General features: G+C 44.0%; 1 protein-coding gene and 1 pseudogene across 1 annotated transcript in view; one reads left to right on the plus strand and one right to left on the minus strand.

Moving 5' to 3' along the window:
• LOC144698080 (uncharacterized) overlaps window positions 1–6,000 on the plus strand; it is a 642,405-nt gene that overhangs the window by 175,185 nt on the left and 461,220 nt on the right. The window lies entirely within an intron of this gene.
• Window positions 1–6,000, minus strand: part of LOC144698076 (uncharacterized) — an 85,658-nt pseudogene that overhangs the window by 3,448 nt on the left and 76,210 nt on the right.

Below are 6,000 nucleotides of genomic sequence, written 5' to 3' on the forward strand. Positions count from 1 at the left end.
GTGACTGTGCCTGCTCTGATATAGCCCCAGACCTGTCACTCAAACTCCTCAACTCCGCCCAGTTCACAGCTCAGCCTACCAGCTTGCAGCTTCCTGCACCTTGACCCCGCCCGGCCCAGGTGTGGGACAGTCCAAGGTGAGTCCTTCGTGTAACCAGGACAGTGGGGGAGGGGTGACCTCCCACCCTGTGCTTTGTCCCAAATGGTTCCATCCCCCAAGGCCCACTATACACTGCATGCAGACGGCTGATGGACCTTGGATATCCTCACTGACCTGCACAGTTACACTATGCTGCTCCCCACCCCCGATACGCGTAAACATCTTGTTTCATACAAGTTTTGTTTAAGACTTGTTCAATCTTGTTTAATTGCAGGGCTATGGGGCAAAGGCAGGGACGTGGCATTAGGTAAATTGTCCCTTCAGGGGGCTAATACAGACACGACTGGCTGAACGGCCTCCTTCTTTGCTGCAACCATTCTATGATTCTTTGAATTGTCCCTATCCCGCTGCTCCATTCAAAGTGATTCCCAACTTCTGCTATTGTCCCTGGATCCCTGTTTAATCAAGTAATTCCTCCCCTTTCCCCTGCTCACCCTGTGCAGTGTGTGTGTCAGACTTCCTCCGGACACCTACCCCCACCACCATCCCGGCGCTATCAACCATCAGCCGATTTCTGCATGTCTGGTTTTAGTTTAAATTTACAGAATTCCTGGATTTAGCTTCAAACTCGCCTTAATTGAATCCAGTAAAACTGAAAAATTTTGTCCCACACAACAGGATAGATTCTTTTGTTTAAAGTCAGAGCGAAAAATGCAGTTACTGTCCTCAATTAAAGTGGCTCTTCATTTCATTCCGCACCAGACCAGCATCTAAAACAGTGAACATTATCCCCCAGACCCTAATATAAAACAGTAAACATTATCCCCCAGACCGGAATACAATACAGTGAACATTATTCCCCAGACCCGAATATAAAACAGAGAACATTATCCCCCAGACCTGAATATAAAACAGTGAACATTATCCCCCCAGTCCCGAATATAAAACAGAGAACATTATCCCCCAGACCCGAATTTAAAACAGTGAACATTATCATCCCAGGACCGAATATAAAACAGTGAACATTATCCCCCAGACCCGAATATAAAACAGCGAACATTCTCCCTCAGACCCAAATATAAAACAATGAGACTGGAGTTTCATGAAAGAGACTTCTGTTATCGATGTGGCAAATTAATTTGGGACAATCTCTATCTTTACAAACTCTCACAGTCTACAATCCCGACATGAATCTGAAAATGCTGGAATTCCTCAGCAGGTCAGGCCTTCATCTGTGGCAAGAGAAACAGGGTTAACGTGACAGCTCTGTGACCATTCATCAGACCTGAGAATATATAGAAATGTTCATTACCAGATCAAAAGGAGATGCTTTACAGACTTCGGGGATCAAAATTTGAGTTCAACAATTTTCTATCCTAATCTCTGCCCTCATTTGTTCCTTATTTCTTTGAGTCCTAGTTTTCCTTTCTTATTTCTCTCATTTTCTTCACATTGCAATCAGACTGTTGCTATCGTGCCATTCACACCTAATCTAGAAGCAGCTTTTGTGTTTTTAACTGTCCCATTACCACTCCCTTTGACCTTGCATCATGAAACCTTTTGTCAGTTAATCTTTCCCGCCCTACAGCCTTTCATAGACCTTTCTTTCTGTTCCTCTTCCACCGCCCCCTTTCAATGGCTCACAGACCTGAAACGTTAATTCTCTTTCTCTCTCTGCAGATTCTTCCAGACCTGCTGAGTGTTTCCAGTTTTTACACTTTTCATTTCATGTTTTAAGCATTGCAGTAATTTTCGTTTCTCCATTCCAAGCACTCTACCTGACATTGTTAATAATTCAATTCAGTTATTTATAAATTAATTTATCTGTACTTTATGTCTTGAAAACTGATTATTTATTGAGCTATTTATCAGTTATCAGTGTCTTTAAATGTTCCAATTTCACAACTCCTCACGTTTTCCTCACACTTCCTGGCACTAATATTAATCTTTAGTAATCTTAAATGGAAGGGTCAGCCCAGCATTGACAGACCAGTCAGTTTAACCTCTGTGTGGGAAAGCATTTAGAAGCGGCAATTCAGGTCAAAATTAGGTCACTTGTACAATTTGTTCAGGACAATCGTGTTGAACTAAATTTCTTGAGTTTTTGATCAGGCAACAGAGAATGTTGATGAGGGTAACACGGTTGATGTGCACATGAACTGCTAAACGGCATTTGATACAGTGCCAAGTAACAGGCTTGTCAGCAGAGTTAAAATTCATGGGGCAGAGGCAGCATTGGCTGTGTGACAGGCAACAACATGCATGGTGAACGGTTGCTTTTTCAAATTGAGGAAAAGTATATAGTGGGATCACAAGGGGTCGGTGGTCAGACCACTGATTTCTTGATATATATTAATGATCTAGACTTGTGTGTGCACGGCTGCATTTCAAAATTTGCAAACGACACCAAAGTTTCAAGATGTGTTCACAGTAGGGAGGACGGTGATAAACCTCAAGAGGACATAGACACGATGGTGGAATAGGCAGACAGGTGGCAGATAAAATTTCATTCACAGAGGTGTGAAGTGATTCATTTCGGTAGGAAGTACAAGGAGAGGCATTATAAAATAAAGGATACAAGTGTAAAAAGGTGCAGGAGCAGCGTAATCTGGGGCTTTATGTGCACAAATCATTGAAGATGGCGGGGCAGGCTGAGAAAGCAGTGAATAAAGCATGTGGAATCCTGGGCTTTATGAATATGGGAATAAAGTACAAAATCAACCAAGTTAGAATAAACCTGAATAAAACACTGCTTTGGACACAACTGCAGTATTATGTCCAATTCTGAGCTTTAGGAAGAATGTGAGAGTGTGGAGGAAAGATTCACGAGAGATCGGAACTTCAATTAGGCGAGGTGAAGTTGGTTTGTTATCCTTGGAAGGGGAACCGTTTTCTTGCATCTTTTCTGGACCCTCTGTCTTCACTTCCTTCCGAAATTGTAGCCATTCAGTGGCGGTGGTGTTAAAAACTTTCTTTCATGGAATGTGGGCAGGGCCAGCATTTGTTGCCCTTGAAGCAAGTGCTTGCCACACCATTTCAGAGGGTATTTAACAGTAGCCACATTTCAATGTGGATCTGGAGTCACATGTCAGACCAGGTAAGGAGGGCAGATTTCCTCCCCGCATTAGTGAACCAGGTGGGTTTTTATGACAATTGACAATGGCTGAATTGTCGCCCTTATTGAGATTCGCTTTCAATTCCAGATTTAATAATTGATTTTAAATTCCACCAGCTGTTGTGGTGGGATTTGAACCCCTGTCCCCAGAGCATCAAGCTGGTTTTCTGGATTATTAGTCCAGTGACATTCCCACTGTGGCACCGTCTCCACCAATATATATTTTTATTTATTTGTAGCCAACAGTTGAGTATTTGTCAGTATTTTGTTCCATGTGGTTTCTATTCTGAGTTTCAGACAGTTTCTGTGCCAAGTGGACGAGGTGTTTAAAGTTCATTCATTTGCCCCTTTTCCATCTCCAGGTCCGGGAAAGACACAGAGAATAATGTCCCCTCATTAAGTATCTATTGACGAGACTGAGATGGACAATTCCCACTCTCCATCTTTCCGGTGGATAATGGATGTTCTGTTACATTCAGGTTTCTCTATCATTTCATCTCTAATTTTATTGAGTTTTTTTATTTTAATCCCCGAGACCCAGACCCAAAATAACGGCCGCCATCTTTTTTCAGTAGGTAGTAGGGCGCATGCGCGGCCTTGTTGCTGCACCAGTGAGTGGGCGGGGCTTCACGGTCCCGTTTCCCAACAGGGTCCTTGTGCCCAGGATAGGCATATTTTTGTCGGGGGGACAGGGTTTTAAGCAGCTTTACCCACTCCCAGGCTGCAGGTGATGTTTGCGGCCTAGAGGAGTCCATGGGCCTTGTATATGTTCAGAGTGAGAGGTTGCAGCCCCTATGGGGCTGATTCACAGCCTTTGTTGACACTTCAGCCCCACAATCCTAATCTCTGGTTGCCCAGTGTAGGAGGGGTGGGGAGAGGGGCTGCGGTATGACAGTGAATCTTCTCCTGTAACTGTTCATGGGCCTGTTTAAAACAGGAATTTGTTGATCCAGGATGGGTGACACACATGGGCCTGGTCACACTGGCTGCCGATCTCTCTTCCGTGGTCCTGTCCATGTCTGGGTGTCCCTGGAGAGGGAACATGCGGTGTCCACCAGTGCGCTTGATACATTCCACATCCAGTGGGCATCTCAGGGTACAGAGTGTCTCATAGACACTGGAAACAACATCCTGGTTTAGTTAGGAAGGTTCCCTTTGCTTTTATTGGGACCTTGCTGCTGATTTGAACTTCTATCTGTTTGATTGGACCATATGTTTGGGGAAAGAACGTTCCAAAGAAACTCGAATTGTCTGTTTTGAATTTCTATCCTGTACTTACGATGAAGATTTTTGTAAACTCCTTTTACTGGGTACAAGAGGGAGATGATTTGCAGATAGGAAACTAAAACCAAATATCACATCAAGATCTGACAGTGTCACTCGATTCACCAGGAAACAAAAAAAACATAGAAAATAGGAGCAGGGGTAGGCCATTCGGCCCTTCGAGCCTGCTCCGCCATTCATTATGATCATGGCCGATCATCCAACTCAATAGCCTGCTGCCGCTTTCTCCCAATATCCTTTGATCCCTTTCGCCTCAAGAGCTATATCTAACTCATTCTGGAAAACATACAATGTTTTGGCCTCAACTACTTTCTGTGGTAACGAATTCCACAGGCTCACCACTCTCTGGGTGAAGACATTTCTCCTAATCTCAGTCCTAAATGGTCTACCCTGTATCCTCAGGCTGTGACCCCTGGTTCTGGACTCCCCCACCATTGGGAACACTTCTTCCTGCATCTACCCTGTCTAGTTCTGATAGAATTTTCTAGGTTTCCATGAGATCCCTCCTCATTCTTCTGAACTCCAGTGAATATAATCCTAAACGACTCAAACTCTCCTCATATGTCAGTCCCGCCATCCCAGGAATCAGTCTGGTAAACCTTCGCTGCACTCCCTCTATAGCAAGAAAATGCTTCCTCAGACAAGGAGACCAAAACTGCACACAATATTCCAGGTGTGGTCTCACCAAGCCCCTGTATAATTGCAGCAAGACACCCCTGCTCCTGTACTCGAATCCTCTCACTATGAAGGCCAACATACCATTTGCCTCCTTTACCGTCTGCAGCACCTGCATGCTTACCTTCAGCAACTGGTGTACGAGGACACCCAGGTCTCGTTGCACATTCCCCTCTCTCAATTTATAGCCATTCAGATAATAATCTGCCTTCCTGTTTTTGCTACAAAAGTGGATAACCTCACATTTATCCACATTATACTGCATCTGCCATGCATCTGCCCACTCACTCAGCTTGTCCCAATCACACTGAAGCATCTCTGCATCCTCCTCACAGCTCACCCTCCCACCCAGCTTTGTGTCATCTGCAAATTTGGAGATATTACATTTAATTTCCTCACCTAAATTATTAATATATATTGTGAAAGCTGGGGTTCCAGCACCGATCCCTGTGGTACCTCACTAGTAAGTGCCTACCATTCTGAAAAAGACCCGTTTATTCTTACTCTTTGTTTCCTGCCTGCCAATCAGTTTTCTATCCATCTCAATACACCATCCCCAATCCCATGTGCTTTAATTTTACACGCTAATCTCTTATGTGGGAATTTGTCGAAAGCTATCTGAAAGTCCAAATAAACCACATCCACTGACTCCCCCTCATCAACTCTACAAGTTACATCCTCGAAAAATTCCAATAGATTTGTCAAGCATGATTTCCCTTTCGTAAATCCATGTGGACTCTGTCCCATTCTGCCACTGTTTTCCAAGTGCTCAGCTATTAAATCTTTTATAATGGACTCTAGAATTTTCCCTACGACCGACGGCAGGC

Source organism: Cetorhinus maximus, chromosome 23 (genome assembly GCF_964194155.1).
Source record: "Cetorhinus maximus chromosome 23, sCetMax3.hap1.1, whole genome shotgun sequence".
Taxonomy (NCBI): Eukaryota; Metazoa; Chordata; class Chondrichthyes; order Lamniformes; family Cetorhinidae; genus Cetorhinus; species Cetorhinus maximus.